Genomic DNA, 20,013 nt, shown 5'->3' with positions numbered 1-20,013 from the left:
TACTGTTCAAGTTACTTTTGCCTCCGTTGTAATGAAAACCATGGACTGAGGAACATGGGCAATGCCATCTATGAAGGGATGCAGCCAAAAAGTAGGGACACTTGCATTTCTTGTTCAAAGATACCATAATATAAAAGGTACCACATAGTGATATAATGGCTGTGCATCATGGCCAGAAGTGTCTTTGGAGTATCTGAAGAAACTTCTGGGTATAATTTTGAAAGATTCTGAAAATAAGTTGTAAAAAAGCACTTACTTTAGATGTGAAATTAGAAGTGCTTATGGTCTGTTTGAACCAGATGGGATTATTCATCAAACTGTAAGAACACTGAGGTTTGATACTTATGCGTCTTAGAGCCTTGACCTCCTGCAGCGACTGGCCCTGCGTGCGGAGTCCCGCTCCGCCGTGCCGTCCGGTCCTGCTACCGGCGGCTGCTGTTTCCTAGGCGACCCCGCACGGCGTGTGCGCGTGCGCGTTAGAGCGCTGCCACAGCCTGGGGTGATGGCAGCGCGGGGCCTTTATTTCCTAAGTGACTCTATCTCACAAGTGTTGTTTAGAAAGGATAATTCACTTTCGTCAATTTTACATCATAGCTAGCACCACAACACTTTTTTCATATGTCAACGAATAGCTACGTTGGATGATGGTATATTTTTGCCTGGTTTCATAAATCTTATTTATCTTTGGGTTCCCCAGTTTCCGTCAGGGGAAAGGATTACTCTTCCAATAGTGACACTTGTTAGTTATTGTCAAGCCTGCTTTTACTTTACATAATATTTCTACACATGTAATAGATACTTCAATTCCTCTTCCTTTAAGAAAGGTGCCTGACAGTTTTATATAAACTAACACTTTTAGTATACCTTTTAGAAAGAAGGTCACTGTAAAGTTACTTTCCTATTCATTAGGAGATGATCCTTTCCTTGCTCTTTTTGAAAAGCTTTCTTTTTTTTTTTTTTTTTGCCTTTTTAGGTAATTTGTCATTCTCAGGCTTAAGGATGGGTGGCAATTTAAAAGACACAAGGTGTTTCTCTCATATCTGCAAATATCCCAAATAGAAATGTTCCATATTGTTGACACTTTCAGTCGACCAGGGAAGAGTGGAACATTGGTTTATTTTTTCTTTTTAGTGTAGTTGAATTTTCATTACAAACAGATGAGTAAAGTTGTTTTCAAATAATGAACTCTTGCTGCTAAACCTTTCACCATTGAGACTTTTTCACACTAAGTAGAAACCCAGCCCGTCTTATGCCTTCATGTAGTTGTAGGTTTTCCCTGCTTTCTCCTGACCCCTCCTGGGCACTTTCTCATGCTCCCTTTCACATGTGTTTAGAGTGTATTTCCTAAATCAACATGACATTTCCTGAACACTGGGATATATATTTTCTAATAATTATACTTTTACCCACAAATATGTTTAAAATTTCCTCCTACTCTACCTTCAGAATTTATGAATTATCATGAGGGAACATCTGTCCTTGATCTGGATCCTGAGAGACAAACCAACGTATGACAGTTTTTCTAAAATATTCCCTTAAAAAGTTTTGAGTAACAATTGGTTTCTCTAAAATTGTAAGTTGATACAAGTAAATACAAGATCCTATGTTTGTGTTGTGCTATCCTGCAATGCAGGCTTTTGAAAAATAATACAAATGCACAAGAGTCCTTACTGCTTGAGTATCTTATATTTTGCTTTTCCCCTATCACCTAAGGGACAGCTGCCAGATCCGTCAGGTAGCATGAAGTGTCTGTTGCTTTGCTGTGTGGCCTCTGCCGCCTTTTTTTCCAGCTGAAGTTTGGCTACTGGAGACCTGGGTGGCTTCAGGCAGGAGGCAGCACGTTCTGATCTTGTGTCTGTTGGAGCCTGAGTCATGCTGAATGCTCCTTTCTGCATGACGTCTATGAAATTATGGAATATTAATGATGCAGAATATTTTTCTGTCACATAGCCTTTCCTCTGAGCAGATCACCCTAGGATAATACATTGAATGCATCAATATTTTGGGCCAAATGTGAAGTATCAAGACACATTGCTGGTTTATTTTTGGAAGAATGTATCTATCTCATGAGACTTTTAAAATGTCATGCTTTTTAGGTCAGTTAAGGGTCTAATAATAGACCTTTGCATGACATCCTGTATGCCTGAGAAGGACTTGTCTCACTAGTAGTAGTGGGTAATTTGCAACAATCTCGTGGTTGGAAGCACTATGTGTACCTGGAGCCAGCACCGTGTTGCTAGTTCACTTCTCATTTCCCTCATAAAATATATTCACACTGTGGAGGCAGAAGATTCATTAGTAAGGCACTGTCATTTTTAGCTATGTGCCCTGAAATGAGTTACTTATCCTTTTTCACTATGGGCCTCATCACATGTGGATGTAAAAACCATGTCCTTCCCAGGGTTGTTAGGACTAAATGAGATAATATAAAGCACATGCAGAGCTCTCCCAGCGCCGTGCATAGGACAGCGTGGCCCCACACTATTAATGTGAGTTAAAGGTCTTTTACAGTGCGACTCAGACAGAAGGCTAAAGTCAGGCTTTATGTTGCCCAACACTTAAACTCAGCCCTGGAGCTTGATAAATTAAACTGAAGTAATTCTGCAGTGTTTTCAAAAGCATCTGTGCTAGTGTGTGATTCATTAACATATTATTTAAAAATCTTAAAAAGTGGAGAAATGACAGAACTACTGTGCTTATTATTTACAGAAAAGAAAGACTGATTTGAACATAACTAGAGTTTCCATTCATCTCCAAAGACCTCAGTATGCTTAGATCAGAAAGGATGCTTTTTGATGAATTCATTGATTAGCTCTGAAAGTGACTTTGGCTTAAATTGTCCGTTTGGAAATACCAGGATGTAATTGGGTTATCAAGTTTTTTAACATCCTTTGGTTTAATGCTTGGAAATGAAAAGCTTAAAAAAAAATGAAGAAGTTTAATAAGATTAATTTGTATCATTACATTGCAAACTATGATTGATGGAATTTTATTCAGGTGATTTTTTGTTGTAACTGAATTTTGATTTTCTCCTTTTCCTAAAATGATGTGAAGGTGGGGTGGACATTCCCTTTTCATGCTTAATATTTATTACATACAGGATCCATTTTCAGAAATAATTTTCCTTTCCTTCATTAGGTTTGGCATAATCAGTGTTCAGCTGACCAATTCAAGAAATAAATGCTTCTTGATTTTTTTTTTTTTTGTATTTGGGAAGTATTTCTATTTTGAGAGCAATATGAATTTGCTTTCATAGTCTGTTTATTTAATAGAATTCTATGTTTAAGATAAATGTGTGAAAAAAATCCAAAGGCAGAAAGAAATGTTTGAGATATATTTCTTAGTACTTTTTATCTTGCCAAGTCTTGTCTTCATTCTCTGACTGCTTTTTTTTTTAACATTTTTCATTTTTTATTGATTTATAATCATTTTACAATGTTGTGTCAAATTCCAGTGTAGGACACACTTTTTCAGTTATACATGAACATATATACGTTCATTGTCACACTTTGTGAGCTACCATAAGATCTTGTATATATTTCCCTGTGCTATACAGTATAATCTTGTTTATCTATTCTACAATTTTGAAATCCCATCTATCCCTTCCCACCCCCCACCCCTTTGGCAACCACAATTTTGTATTCTATGTCTATGAGTATATTTCTGTTCTGTATTTATGCTTTGTTTGTTTGTTTTTTTTTAAGATTCCACATATGAGAGATCTCATATGGTATTTTTCTTTCTCTTTCTGGCTTACTCTCTGACTGCTTTTAAGGCACATTTGCTTTAGATTTTGGTGTAAATGCAGAAATTAAATTAGCTTATGTATTAGTGCATCTCTAAGTAGTTAATTTAATGAATATTCTAGTTTTTTAAGCAAATTCAATATTTTTAATATTTTTGTTTGTTGGCAACGATTGCAATCATGCTTCTGGAGTTAAAAATCTTTCCATTTTAGAGATTTTCAGAACTTTGCAGTCATGGATGTGTTACTGGACTAATGGGAGAAGAGCAGAGTCTATCTAGTGGGTTTAATGTCCTCCTGTGTAATTACTATGTGTGTAACACCAGAAGGCTACATAAATAAATATGTGGGATGTCAGTTTTAATTTGTTTGATTGGTGGTCTCTTTAGTGACTACTGTGTGAATTTGATAATGTGCCGTTTGGACTGATGCTGCAACATTCAGAGAACATTTTTCTACTTGTCTACAGGTAGACTTCTTTTCATTAGAGAAATATTACAAATTTAACTTACTAGATGAGAAATTTAGAGCAGGAAACAAAAATTTTCAGAGTGTTTGTGAAGGCCATTTAGTGGGAGAGAGGAGGTGCAGAGGTGGGGAGAGACACGCAGGGCATAGGAGGGAGGGAAGAGGCAGACACTGGGAGCAGGGCTTGGGAAGGTCTGAGGTCAGCCTTAGTCTGAGGTCACAGCCATCGTTTCTTCTTCGGGCTGTGGCCCTGGGGCATTACCACTTGTTATCTACCGCTCTTTGAAATGTTGATTAGATGCTTGACTCTAGTTCCTGCTTTTCAGCATCTGGATTTTTTAAACCACTGAAGTTGTGCTGGGCATGGGGTAGTCAGTGTACTCAGGTGGGGAGATTCCACAGCAGCCGCTATAGGAGAGGGGCAGACCAATGGTTTTTGACTACATGGGAGTTTCTATTTTGTTTTGTTTTGCTGTTTTCTTTCCTCATTGGCCACTTTTCCCTAGCTTTGCCTAAGAAGTATACTTGTAGTTCTGTGTATGTGACGTAGTAATTGAGAGGCAAGCCTTGGAGTTGACAGACCCAGCTTCCTCCAGCTGTGCTGCTTTGTGACCTTGGGCAGGTTATTTATTCTTTGTCTGAACTTGTAAACCTGGGATCATAATAATACTACCTACTTCTGTCACAGGGCTGCTAAGAGGATTGAGATAATGGATCACAGTGTCTTCTCAGAGTTAGTGCCCAGTAAATGTTAGTTGTTGTAATAACGATGAATAGGACAATAGTCTTCTTATTTCTGTGTGTGTGCTTGCTGGGTTTTTTGTTGTTGTTGTTTGTTGGTTTTTTTGTTTTTTGAATGCTGAATACATTTGTGGCCTTAGTTTCTGAATAGGTGAACTGTTTTGAAAACTGCCTTTATTCAGCAGCAGACATTTACTGAGCACCTACTGTGACAGGCATTGATCTAACTGAACAGGACATAAAGCCCCTGCCCTCTGGAAACTTACATTCTGCTTGGGGGAGACAAAATACATAAAGCAAAGTAGATGACCCATCACCCATCTTATGAATTTTGGTGTTTGACTCCGTATGTCTAAGCTTCCACTACCAACCATTAGTCTTCACCTTCACCTCTTTTTTGTTCATTCCTGTAGTTATGCCTGAGAGTGTTTGTGGCAGGAGCACCCTAAAAGCACAGAGCTAGTCTCATCTCCAGCTACTGCTCCATCTGAATTTTAAGGCACGTATCACTCCTCATCATTTCCCTGAGTTGCTGCTTGCATTGGCTATCACAAAGCTTACATTTCAGTCCCCACACTTCTGTTTCTTGTTGTTTTCAGATGTGTTTCTCCTCCTCAGTTTCTTACAATTTGCTCATGCATTTCCTTTCCTAAGAGAGGATACTAGAAACCCTTTTTAAGAAGTATTCCCTGACTAATCTAACTGTATGCTTGTTGCCAAAACATTGGCCCCCGCTCCCTGACAAGCCAAAGAATTCAGAGACTGGGTCTTGGAGCTTAGAAGAAAAGAGGCAGCTTTATAGCTTTGTCAGGCAAAGGGGATTCACAGCAGGCTAGTGCCTTCCAAACTGTGTACCCACCTTGGGGATGGAGTGGGTGGGGGTGGTTCTAGAGCCATAGTTCAAACAATAAAGCATTGATAACCATCAACACAATCATTTTCTCATCAGAAAACTCAGAATGGTGTTATGATGCCTTCAGGTGATCCGTTCTATGGAGGGTAGTGGTTAGATCGCTTTATCTCAAGGTGTGGTCTTCTTGGTAATTCAGGGTATTTTATTAGGTGACAGTTCTGTGACCAGACCTTCTTCTTGGAGAAGGACTCAGATACCCAGCATGATGATGACTTTCAATGGCTGGAATAAAGTAGAAACAGTAAGATCAATAGCTTCAGTTTCAACAGTGGGCCTGTAACCATGAGTAGCAACCGGTCAGTCATGTCAGTTGACCATTTTAAGGGTGAGCATAAGAATAAGCAATCTGTTAGCCTAAGTGTGGCCATTTTATTAATCCTCCTTCATACTTTCCTTCTGCTCATTTGTATTTCTCACCCTCTGTGTGTTGTTAACTGAGATACTTAACTTATTCTGTGTCTTTAAAAAAACATTTTGTGTGTGTGTGTGTCTCTTCAATTGAATTGTAAGCCTTCTTAGGTCAGGGGCTACCTTTCTATTCTGAGCCTTTGCTTCCTTATTTGAAAAAGGTAATGTTAGAGCAGGCAGACAGCTAGATATAAGCAGAGAAAGGGGAACACAGACCAAATGGCAGCAATTGGGCAGAAAGCAGGGGCACAGGCCAAATGCAGGAAACCACATATCATGTAAGCACCAGGGGTCCATGGGCAGAGAAAGAAAAGCAGGAATCTTTGAGCTCATAAGTGGTCACACATTTAGGGGTGATCAGTGGCCTGGAGACCAATAAAGAAAGGTGAGAAAAGGCAGGAATTTCCAGTGTCTGAATGAAACTTTTTCTCATTATGCCCTCATTTCATTAATATTAGCCTTGCAGATTAGAAGTATCCATCATGAACTGATGCCATGACACTTCTGATCCAGACTAAATAATGACAAAAATCCCTTTTCTCCTTGGGAATGTGGATTTGGGATGATAATCAGCGAATCTGACCCCAAACCCTTCCTTCCCCAATGAATAATCCACCCATTCACTTTTACACCCTATGTAACTAACTTGCCAGAGAAACACAGGGCAGCTGCTCATCTGAGCCTGCTAGCTCTCCTCTTGAGAGTGTACAATCCATCCCTTAATAAATTCTCACTTTACCTTTTTTAACCACTACATCTTATCTCAAAATTCTTTCTGGGATGGGACAAGAACCTGGTACACTGTCTACATCCACTGACGATATTAATACCTACCTCACAGGGATGTTGTGAGACTTCAGAGAGGTAATGTGTGGAAAAGGTCTTGAGCCAAATCCTTAATAAATGTAGTTTTTTTTTTCTTTGAATCACTCTAGTTCCTAAAGTTGGTACTGGGCATACATACAGTCAGTGCTAAAAAAGTACTTGTTAGTTTATCCTGAATTGAGGTTGGGAGTCTTTTAATTTAAATTCCTCTTGTATGGATAATTTTATTTTTTATTTTCAGATAAGATTCAAAATATTACTTTTCAAGTGTCACATGAAAAAGGCTGAGGCATTAATAAGAGACAACAGAACGGTGACTAGAGCAGGGACTGAAGCCCCGTTGTGTGGGTTCGGTATGGGCTGCCACACTTGGTTACGTGACTCTTGGCAAGTTGTTTAATTTTCTTGGCCTTAGTTTCTTTATTTGTTGAGCTGGGGAAATAACAACTATTTCATGGACACTATGTTGTTAGGTGAAGTGAGATAACCACCGAGCAGCGTAGCACGCTGCCCGCATGCAGCAGTGGCCGCAGGGGGGAATTTGGCAACATCTGCAGATGTTTCTGATGATCACAAGTAGGGGAGAGTTGTGTGTGAGGGTGCTGCTGGTGTCTAGTTGGTAGGGACCAGGTGTAAACCTTGTACAGGACAGCACCCCATGATGAAGGATGATCTGGTCCAAAAGGTCAAAGATACCAAGTTTGGGAAACCTTGCTCCATCATTAAATTCTCTGTTTCTCATTTGATTACTTCCTTTGTAGTATAAGGTACTTTACCAGTTAGATTTTGTGTAAATACTGATTATTGATAAAGATAAAGCATAGACATGGATAAGCCTCTAACCCATATTTTAAAACATAGACATAAAGGAAAATTAACAGATTTCATGATTTTTTTTTAAAGATGATAAGGCAATTACTCAAAAAGTAAAAGTATTTATACTTATTATTCAGAAGCTAGGAAAGGTTTCCAGGTGATTTTACTAATTTTTATACAATTTAAAAAAATTTATTCACCCCATCTGCCTGAATTTAATTTTTTTAAATGGCAAACTATTCACGTGAAAGTATAGCAAGAGTTAGGGGGCTTACAGAATGTGAGTACCATGATATGTAAATATGTGTAAAGTCAAGAACACACTAATGGAAAATGCAAGTATCAGTGTTAATAGAATGATCATTGGGAGAAACCTTGCATCATATCTGATTTCCCTTTCTTCCTTCAAGTTTTATTACTCACTGAGGAATTAATTTTTTTCCTACTGTTTAAAATTGAACCCTGTCCATTTAAGGAGATTCTAATTTGATACCCTTGCTATTTTCCTTTATTTTCCTACCTGAATTGATACTTTTTTTAAGGGAGAGCCTTTTCTAGTCCAGATTTAACCTAGCATTCAAACCTCCCTTTATTTCAGGGAGAGATTTAAGTGCTAATGCTCTAAGGCTGGAATTGGAAGGAACTAAATTTTCCCTTATATATATATTATTAGCTGTGTACCATCTTTGGGAGAATTGGAAAAGTAGGCAATTGCATCATTTTCTGTGTTGTAATTCAAATGACTGTCTGCTTCCATCTAAAAACTGACTGTACCTCCATTTGTATGTAACATGTATATATTTAATGCAGTTTGTGTGTGTATATGTGTGTGTGCATGTATATAGTTTCATGTATGTGTCTGCACCTGGCTATTTCCTCTGTCTGGAGTACTGTTCTCCTTTCTTCTGTGAAACATTTATCCCTTAAGACTCTATTTAAATACCATCTTCTTTAGAAAGTCTTTCCTGGTTAATGTGAGTAGAGTTAGTTGTTTTTCCTCCTGATTATGCACAGTATCTATGTGGCTTTCATAGCACTTAACATAGGTATTTGTATTTTTCTCTTCTACTAGCCTGTCAGTTCTTTGACGACAATGGTTCTATCTTATTTATCTTTTTAGTGAATCTCTCCTCCCCTAAATGCCTAACATTTGCTGCCACATAGTGGCATATAGTAAGTCAACCAATGAATGAGAGAGAAAAAAAGGGAATGATTTTCTAATAGGCTCTGCAAGAGGAGAATATTATTATCTTGTCACTTTTGTATCCAAGTGCTTAGTGTAGTGTCAGTCCAAAGGTGTTCAAAAAATATTTATTAAATGAATTAGAAGAAGTCACAAAAGTTGATAGAGATTTCATGTGAACTTTTCCCTTCATTTCTAGAAAGTACAAAACAGCCTATTCTTTTGGTACATGTGATGCATTAAGGTGACCTTCTTCTTCTTGACTCAGCAATGAGAATTTTGATCCAACAGGTACTTCCTGAAAGATGCTTTTGGTTGATTTCTTTTCCACCTAAGTCCCCATTCTCATGTTGAATGTGTTGGAAAAATGAGTATATGGTATCAGCCTTACACCATGGGTGCGCTATCATTAAGTACAGGTGTTAAATATGGCCTCTGATCTCCTCTGCCTAGTGTGAGCAGGTCTTTATTCTCAAGTTTGGATAATGACTAAGGCTGTTGAAACATGGGAGAGAACAAGGTTGAGGAAGGTGCCTGCTACGTCTATTTCTTTTGATGATTGATTTTATACCTCAGAGCTGCCCCTATTTATTTATAAAGAATTAACTAGGAGAGGGCTGAGAATCTACCGGATAAAAGTGTAGATTTGATCATTTGATAAATTAATAATTTGATCATTATTTGTTTTGATTATCATTGTTACCACTTATTGAATGTTTGCAATATATCAGACCCTCTGCTAAGGATATTTACATACGTTATTTATTTCTCACAGCAGTCCCTATGAAATAGATACTAAGAAGCCTGTTTTATGGGAGAAGAACTGATTCAGAGAATTTTCCAAGAATGTATAGCTAGGAATTTGAATTCACAGAACTAGGATTCAAATCCAGATCCATCTGACTGTGGTCTATGCTTTTAGTCACCGTGCTGCTGCCTCTTAAGTTTCAGTGGAGGAGGTTTTTTTTTTAATTTGTGTTTTTATTTATTTATTTTGGGGGAGATAATTAAACTTATTTATTTATTCATTTATTCATTTATTTAAGGAGGTACAGATGATTGAACCCAGGAACATGTGCATGCTAAGCACACACTCTATCACTGAGCTATGCCCTCCCCCTTTAGTGAAAAGTTTTATATTGAAAATTGTAGTACTGAAATAGGAGGGGAAAATAATCAGATTTCATCCTATACAGATATTAGAAGATTGACAGACTCTTGAAAAGCAGTTTCCACGTTTATTTTCTTATACAAAATAATTATGAAATTTAAACCTGTAATTTAACCAACTTGCAGTAATTTGCATTTTTTAAATTAAATTCAGTCTTGCCCTTGGTATCACCATCAGGACAGGCATCCCAGATACATCTTTAGCAGTAGAAGAAGCCTGTGTAGGTCAAATCTAAAGGCTTAGGGAGCAAAGTGATGTTTATAAATAATTATTTTCTATCTGTAAAATGTGTTTTGTCATTAGAGTTAAATCTTTTGAAAGAGATTCTTATTTAGGAGACAAGCCTCAGAAATATATTATTTAGATTTGGAAATGTACGGTTTGTCATGCTGGGAATGGGTAGCAGAAAATTTGGGAAGCAGCACTCGTTAGTCTCTAAGATATACATTAAGTCAGTGGGCACAAGCAGAGTGTTTTTCTTATGTGGTTTTTTAAACAATTTTTGTTTGCTGAGATAGTGTTTGTCATTAGAATAAAATTCATTTTTCCTTCCTCTGCATACTTTGTATGGGACTTTTCCTTAATTAGTTTATTTATAGTTGTTTTACATTTAATAAATACAGTGAGAACATAGTTTTGACGTCTGTGCCCTGTTTTTTTTATTTGTTCATTAGGAGATTTAAATAGTTTTGAATTTTATTTTGTTACCTTAAAAAGAGCTAAACCTGAATATTGGTCTTTAAAAATGTCTCATAGAAGATTTTCTCTTTCCTCTTGGTTGTGTTTTAAATACTGTATTTCTAACTGTAGTTATATACATTTGAACTTTGCTCCTTCCAGAATTATAATTCAAAGCCTTTGTAAAATTTTATCAAAAGTTACATGCAGACACTAAAAGCAGTGTGCTGAATGATGGTCTATTAAAGATTAAAAGTGCCTGAATAGCTCACAGTGAAAAAGAATGTGACAATGAATATATGTATGTTCATGTATAACTGAAAAATTGTGCTCTACATTGGAAATTGACACAATATTGTAAACTAACTATAACTCAATTAAAAAAAAGAAAATGCCTGAATGAAATAAATTGTGGTAAATAGGAATTTATGGTTGGTGTACAGGGAGTCAGATAATCCTGTCAAGACCTAAGGATCCTGTCTTATGCACCTTACTGTTTTTTCACATTATCTATCTTTATCCCCCCCACCACCTTCAACCAGGCAAACAGGTTTTATTTCTACCTTGTAAGCTTGCATACTTACAGTTTTGTAAAAAGTTTAAGGTTATAGAAAGTTTATAAATAATTCTGCAAACATACATAGTAGACAATCAAGTAAATGCGCAGTAACTTTGAATTACATCAGCTTTAAATCACATAATTCTTTATAATTGGTCATAGATGCACTTATTTGCAGGCATACATGTTGGGTTTCCTTATTTTTGTGTCCTATTTCCAACATTCATACATTTTCATACTTGACCAGGCAGAATTGCATTCAAACTAGTGATGAAAAACTCAGCATAATTGTACTGTGTCTGAACCACTATTCCAGTAGTTCCCACAATTTAGCAAGCATCAGGATCATCTAGGGGCTTGTAGGACCATAGATGCTTGTCCCCAATCCTGGTATTTGATTCAGCAGGTCTAGGGAGAGACCCAGGAGTATAAATCTTACATTTTCACAAGTGATACTGATGATTGGGGGCCCAAAATTTGAGAACCAATGTACTGTACTAATGAGGTGATGCAAACCACTTATTTCAGAAGTTCAAGTACTTGTGTATAAAAATTAAGGCTTTGAACTTGTAACCTTAATTAGCAATACCCAATTTTAGACATCAGTTTTTCATGTTGCATTGGTTACCTACTCCTGCTTCTTAGCTTGCACTGTTTTGGGTAATAAAGCAACAACATGAGCTTTAAAGCAACATTTATTTGGATTTGAGTATTGCCTCCTAGTATCTGATTTGCATAAAAGTACATTTGTAAAAGGCTTCTATGGCCTAGATAATGTTATTTGATTTTTAAAATATTTTGAAAAATAATATTGCACCTGCTATACAAAAGACTGAATAACATCCAGGAGCCTTACAGGCACAGAAAAGGAAGTACTGACTATTAAAATAAGAAGAGAAAAGCCTGAGACACTATCCCTCCCATGGAAAAGAAACATAAAGTATATTGGCCAAATGTACTGTCTTCTGGGATTGTTCATTTTTAACAGGCAGCTGGGGGATGCTGAATTGGTGGTCCTCAAAACTATTTTGCATAGCAAAGCCCTAGAATGTCAGTGTCTAATGTTTCCATGTAAGTTTCAATTAGATTTTTAACACAGAAATAGATACAGTACTTGAACCCATAAACATTTCACTAAGGTAAAAAAAAAAAACACAGTAACCAATTTTAACAGTGTCCTGGCAAATTCATAGAATAAAAGTAAAAGCCATCCCAGGGGGACAGTCCGTTAGTATCCTCCATAGATGCACAGTTTGCCTTTCTTAGAAGTGAATATTAATATGGCACTATTATGAAAACAATATTGATGTCAGCGTTTGAGTGCTTAATATGTGCCTGGCACTCTTCTGTGGGCTTTGTATGTGTTAACTCATTCAATCCTCACCACAGCCCTCGGAGATAAATATTGTCCATGTCCCTGTCTTACAGCTGAAGGTTTGGCACAGGGGGGGCTAGACATGCCCAAGACCTCGCCTTCAGTCAGTGGTGGGCCCGGGGCTGCAGCCAGGAGGTCTGGGGCTGTGGCCGGAAACCCTCACCACTATTCTATATGGTAGTCCTTGTCTGTACACTTCATATATCATTTATAGACGAGTGTCTGGCACACAAGGGCTATTGAAGTGCAGGCCATTTGCAATGGCATTTAATTATACACTCTATAAGGTTGGCAGAGCATGTCATTATCCATTTGTGTCTGTATATATGTCTGTATATTTTTCTGCTATGAATTAGGCTCCAGACTTGATTTAAATTTCCGCTAGTCCTTCTTTTAATAGCTGAGTTCCCTGAAGTTCTTAGAAACTAGATGATTGCCTCAAATTATATGGCCTTGCTAGATCTCAAAATTAGCTTTTCTTACCACACATTCAACTTTATTTTCATTCCTTTTGAAATGGATAAGGACTAAGGTTTTTACTTATTTATTTATTTTTGGATTGATATTGGTTTAGAAAGACAGAGGCAAATATGCTAAATCGTATGCCCAGTTGCTGGAGGAAACAAATTATTATGTGTTCTAAAGTTTTTTACCTGTAAAATTTTGAGAGTAGTATTACCTCATCCTGCTGCCTTGTGAAATTGAATCACATCACTCATAATAATGTGAAATGTAAGAAATTGTACTGATGATGGAGCATATCAGCAGCCTTTAAGAGAAATAATATAAACCATATTTCCTCAAATCTAAGAAGCCTTCTGTGTTAATTTTCCATTGCTGCTTTAGCAGCTCACCTCACAGTCACTGTCCATCAGAAGTCTGGGCGTGGTTAGCAGGGTCCTGTCTTCTGAGTCTTACCAGACAGAAATCAAAGTGTCAGCCAGTGCTGCGAACTCATCTGAGGCTCACAGTCCTCTCCCAGGCTCACTTGGTAGTTCACAGAATTCAATTCTTTGCCTTTGTAGGAATGGCATTCCTGTTTGCTTGCTGGCTGGGAGTAACAGACACTCCCCTAGAGGCTCCTGGAGGCCACGCTTAGGTTCCCACATGGCCTTCTGTATGCACAGTTCACAGCATGGCTGTTTGCTATTTAAGGACAGTGTTCTCATAAGAACTGATTTTTTTAGGTCAGGCCAACCTACAGTAATCTCAGTAATTTAAAGTCAGCTTATTAGGGATTTGAATTACATTGATAGAATCCTTTCACAGCAGCATTTAGATTACTATTTGGTTGAATAACTTTGAGAAGGTGTGTAAACCAGGGTGTTAAAATCTTGGGAGCCATCTTAGAATTCTGCCCACCACATGATCAATTATAAGACAAATTGTTATTTTATTTGTCAATAAGGAAGAAAAATGCTGGCTTAAAGTATGATAGAGTGCATTATAAGTACTTGGATATTGCTTTGTCCAAAAAAAAAAAAAAAACCCAAAAAATAAAACAAAACAAAAATAGAATTGTGGTCATTCATCTAATCACAAATATTTGCTTCATGAATATCAAATTTAGTCCCCACTGCTGCCTTTCTGTGCTTTTTTGCAAGAATCAATTTTTTTTAATGCTGAATCATAGAGTAATCTTTTAGAGGATATTAAAAATTGGGTCATAAATGTGACATGTGTGTACCCAAAGTACACATAATTCAGCAAAACTTACAATGATATAAACTGTCAGTGACCAATTTGCACATGCCCAGGGAATGACAGCTACATTGTGACCACCACAGGGCAAATGGTGATTGCTTTTGTTTGTTTCCTAATTATTTGCAATCAGCTTTATTGAGATATAATATATACAGTAAACTGCACCCATGTAGGGTTTCATTTGATAAGTTTTGACAATTGTATTCATGGAAACACTACCACAATGAAGACATTTCCATCAGCCTCAAAAGAGTCAGTTCCTTCACCCCGGGCAATTGTTGTTGTTGTTGTTGTTGTTGTTGTTGTTGTTGTTGTTGTTGTTGTTATTGTAGATTAGTTAGCATTTTCTGGTATTTAAGTGAGAAAAAATGGTTATGGAGACAGTATTCTTAATTTTGGGGTTTTCTCCAGACCCCCTCATTCTTAGAGAAATAATTTCCTTTTTAGGTCTTAGGCTTATCCCTTCAGTGTGGGGGTAAAATGATTCTCCGTGAAGCTTTCTGGCCACTACTGTGGGCTACCCCTGACTTCTACTTTGCCTGGGCATTGTTCACCACCTGTCGGAGTTGGCTGTCCTGCCCCACACGTGTGCGTGCGTGGCTCCCTGGCCCATTGCTCTGTTTGCTGTCTGTGTGAGGCCCAGCAACAGCGGCGGCTTTCAGCTGGGAGTTCCAAGCTCCTAAAAAATTTCACATCATTGCTGTCTGAGGCTGTTCTCCTGTTACTTAAGGCAAGAGAAACAGGTGACATTAATTTTTAATATATTTTATTTAATATATCACAATATTATTATTTCAACATGTAATCAATATGAAACTATGAAAACTTATTAAGGAGATATTTTAGATTCTTTTTCTAGTACTCCGAGATCTGGAGTATATTTTATACTTACACCATGTCTCAGTGTAGACTTAGCCACATGTCAAGTGCTTACTAGCTTTTGGCTGGTATATTGGACAGTGAAGATGTAGGTTATGAACTTTACTTTTCCCATTAAGACAGTAGTGTATGGATTCCACAAGAAATTGGCTTTAACAATGCTTGACTCTCTAATAGGTTAGGGCTTGCGTATTTCAGAATGGTTTCAATGGTTGAGATATAAAATACTTTGTTAATAAAGACAAATACATTTTTATACATTTTCCTCCTTATACAGGTAAGCTTATTGTTGAAAATTTGAAAAAGTCTGGGTAAGAGACTACAGATTGCCTTTATTTCTTAATCCAAAGATGGTAAGTATTGAATTCTGTTGAATTTCCTCTTTGTGAATGTTTCATTTTCAATTAAAGAGAAAAGAGATTTATTTTTGTCTTATTTCCTTGCTCCTCATATTCATATATTTATTGTTATTGACAGTCCTTTTGCCCCTTTGCTTACACTTACTCATTCAGAGTCCCAGGCTATATTCCACCATGGGGACCCTGTGAGAGGTCCTCTGTGGAGTCTGGTTATCTGAATGGTGCTCCCTAGATGGGCTTAACAATAGAAGCCCTGATAGCCTTTACGTATTCATTGCTAAACCAATATGGTTGCTTTCTATTTTTCTTACCTGTAGTATTTTACACACACACACACACACACACACACACACACACACACACACACACACACACACACACACACCCCTTTTCTGTGTTGTTGAGATATAATTCACATGCCAGAAAATTTACCCTTTCAGAGTATACATTTTAGTGGGGTTTAGTTTATCCATGAAGTTTTGCACCCATCACTACTATTGAATGCTTTAGCATTCTCATCACCTCAGGAAGAAACCCCAAGCCCATTAACAGTCCCTTCCCATCTCCCCTCTTCCCAGTTCCCTGGCAACCACAAATCTACTTCCTATTTCTATGCATTTGCCTATTTTGGACGTTTCATATAAGTGGAATCATACAATATATGGCCTTTTATATTTGGCCTTTTTCACTTAGCATAATGTTCAAGGTTCTTCTATGTTGTATTGTGTATCAGTACTTCATTCTTTTAGGTCTGAGTAATATCCATTGTATGCTGATACCACATTTTGTTTATTCATTCTTCAGTTGATGGTCATTTTGATTTTCTCCAATTTTTGGCTATTATGAATAATCTAGTTTTTGTGATTACACTCATTCTTCAAAAACATTACTTTCTTCATATTATGTCCCATTCTTGTCAAAACTTTCAGTGGCTCCCTATTGCTTGTACAACAAAATAGAAGATGCCTAGTTTGCATTAAAAGTCTTCGCTACTTTCCTTTTCACCCTTCTTTTCCATTGTGTTGTAGTTTATTATTTCTAAAATATGTGCTACATATGAATATAGATTATGTAAATGATATATATAATTTCATCAATTTAATTCATTTTAAAATGATCTAAATTTTTAAGAATAAAGACTTTATTTACAAACCAAAGAGTAGATTGAAGGTAGATATGTAATCTGGAGAATTAGAACAGAGTAAAGTGAAACATTATAGGAAAACAAAGAAAAAACTTTTCTGGATTTGACCATAATGTCAAACAGAGGCATTCATTTTCATATAATGTGAAAAAGCACCTCATTTGAGTCAGCCTTTGATATGTGGAACTCATTCAAATCACTCATTTTCTGATTAGCATGGTTATTTTTTTCCGGGGCCTCAGTTTTTCTGCTTTTTTTTTTTTTTTAATCCAGATAGTGTCAATCTTTTTCCCTTTTTGACATGTCTGAAATTGTTAAAAAGGAAATATTTTTATATAAACTTAAAAATAATTTTCCCGACTATTTTTTGCATATACACACACAGATATAAATGTATAGTGGCATTTTTCTCCCATTATATGGAAAAATAGAACATAGTATATAGACTTAAAAAAAATCACAGTATATCTTAGAAATCTTTTCAGAATAGTACATTGAGAACATTCTCACTTTTTTTTTCCTGCAGGATAATTTCTCTAAAATGTGTATCCACTTGAAATGTGATTACCTATACTTAGAAAAAGAGAGAAGGGGATATAAATGGGAAAAAGGAAACAATGTGCAGATGTTTGGACTTTGTTTATAGGTGAAAACAATGGAAGATCAGAAAATTTAAGTAATTGCCCAGGATCATGCAACCAGCGCAAGGTCCTGATGCTAATCTAGGTGTTTCCAATCTCCTGGCCTCCCTGCTGTATCCATGTTGCATTTGATGAAAAAAAGGAGAGAGAAATCATGCCAACTTCTTTTTCAACAGAAATAATAGAATTCCAGACTTTATTTTCTGGATTAGTCCTTTAAGAAGCTTTGCATTCTGAAGCCTCTAGGTGTGCTTTTCAATCTTAAAAAGGACTATTTCTGATATAAAAAAGTATCATGAGATGATAGTAAATGAAACACTTTAGTTCTTTCCCTTCTGTGCACCACTGAATATCCTGGTGTCACCATGGGCCGCCACCCCGCCTGGTGTTACCAGTGCTGTAAGAAAAAGCCACACCCACAGCCATGCTTCTGCTGAGGTGTCCCTGATGCTAAGATCCGCATCTTTGACCTGGGGTGGAAGAAGGCAAAAGTGGATGAGTTCCCACTCTGTGGCCAAATGGTGTCAGATGAATATGAACAGCTTTCCTCTGAAGGCTCCAGACAGGTATGCGGGGTGACTTTGGAAAGCCCCAGGGCATGGTGGCCAGGGTCCACATTGGCCAAGTCATCATGTCCATTGGCACCAAGCTGCAGAACAAGGAGCATGTGATTGAGGCCGTGCACATGGCCAAGTTCAAGTTCCCTGGTCACCAGAAGATCCACATTTCAAAGAAGTAGGGATTTATCAAGTTTAACACAAATGAATTTGAAAACATGGTGGCAGAAAAGTGGCTCATCCCGGATGGCTGCAGGGTCAACTACATCTCAAATTGTGGCCCCCTGGACAAATGGCAGGCCCTGCACTCATGAGAGCCTTGGTGCTGTCCCCTCCTTCCACACAACCACCAATAAATCCTATTTTCCTGTCAAAACAACAACAACAACAACAACAACAACAACAACAACAACAACAACAACAACAACAACACTTTAGGATGAATTGAGTAAATTACTGAAAAAGAGACCCCACTATACATAGGTATTTATCGCAGGCAGCATTTCAGATTGGTGAGGGATGGATGATCTGATGATTTTTTAAAAATTTATTTATTTATTATTGGTTTACATAAGTATTTTTTATTTTGGTGGGAAGAGGTAACTAGGTTTCCTCATTTTTAGAGGCGGCACTGGGGGTTGCACTTTACTACTTGAGCTGTACCCTCCCCCATGATTTGGTGACTTACGTTGCAACAAATTTCTAACTTGTCAAAACAACAACAACACCACCTGTTCATTGCTTCAGTCTTTACATAAAAAATAATTTACAAATTAAACAAAAGATAATATAAAAGGACTTTGTGAGGTTAGCTTTCTTACTAGACTGAACTGAGTGAGTACAGCTATGAAAATTTCATTTTTTTCTCGATCACTATATTTTTGTGAGAGTTCTGTTTGTCATGGGTTTTCTCCAGCAAAAGTCCCACTGTAGAAGAGTGAATTTTCTCAAGACTTTATCAGGTAAAGAGAGTGAGAGGGAGCCAGAGACCAACTCCCAAGCTGTTCCAAAGCTCTTATATTTTTTGAGAATAGTAAAAAAAAAAAAAAAAAAAAGAATCAAAGTGAAATACATCATAGGAATGAGTAAGGGGTATGGTGTATGTGCAGGGATGCCGGTCGGCAGTTTCAGTTCATGAAAAACAAAAACATTATAATCTTAATTTATACTTAGAAGGTTACAATATTGATAATACAAATGGTTATTTTAAGCCTCAAAACAATCATGAGCAAGGTTGCAGTTTTCTGAATAATTGATAATGAAACCCCAGGCCACCACAGAGTCTCCATACTATGATCAGAAATGATCTAAGCACACAAAGCAGCCCAGCTGCCCCCAGCTGAGGGCTAAGTCAGTTTTCTGTGAGCAGGAGTGACCTACACTATCCACCTGCGCCTGGTAAGCCAAGCACGTCCTGCCGGTTAGGGCGAGGGATGAGCTATGGTTTTCCATAAGCAGAAGCAGCCCTGAGTCTATGACCTTGAACTAAGCCAAGTGAGCAAAGCATGTCTCTGCTTTTCACGGCGAGGAGACAGTTCGTAGCTGGTCCCTGCTAGCACAGCAGCTTAAAGGCAGCTGAGTGAAGTCCCTCAGTTAAGGCGGTGACTGGTACCGAGAGTTCAGTCTTTTGTGCTTTTGGACATTTTGCTTTGAAGGAGCAGTATAATGACAAACACAGAAAGCATGGGTTTTGATTATACATTTCTTATGTGTTTACATAAAGGTGAGAATATGATTTAGTTAAACAATCATTACAATATCAAAGTTTGTTAACCCAAGTTTGTGCTCCCACAGTTTTGTATTTTCTGTAATTGGTCCTTAACACCAACTTGGGACAGGCTCACAGC

General features: G+C 37.4%; 1 protein-coding gene and 1 pseudogene across 7 annotated transcripts in view; both read left to right on the top strand.

Annotated features, from left to right (window-relative positions):
* LOC135319961 (junction-mediating and -regulatory protein-like) overlaps window positions 1-20,013 on the top strand; it is a 92,267-nt gene that overhangs the window by 8,684 nt on the left and 63,570 nt on the right. The gene's annotated exons all lie outside the window — the stretch shown is intronic.
* Window positions 16,874-19,237, top strand: LOC135319962 (large ribosomal subunit protein uL16-like; annotated as a pseudogene).

This window comes from Camelus dromedarius, chromosome 35, assembly GCF_036321535.1.
Source record: "Camelus dromedarius isolate mCamDro1 chromosome 35, mCamDro1.pat, whole genome shotgun sequence".
Classification (NCBI taxonomy): Eukaryota; Metazoa; Chordata; class Mammalia; order Artiodactyla; family Camelidae; genus Camelus; species Camelus dromedarius.
This window is presented reverse-complemented; position numbering and strand designations above follow the sequence as displayed.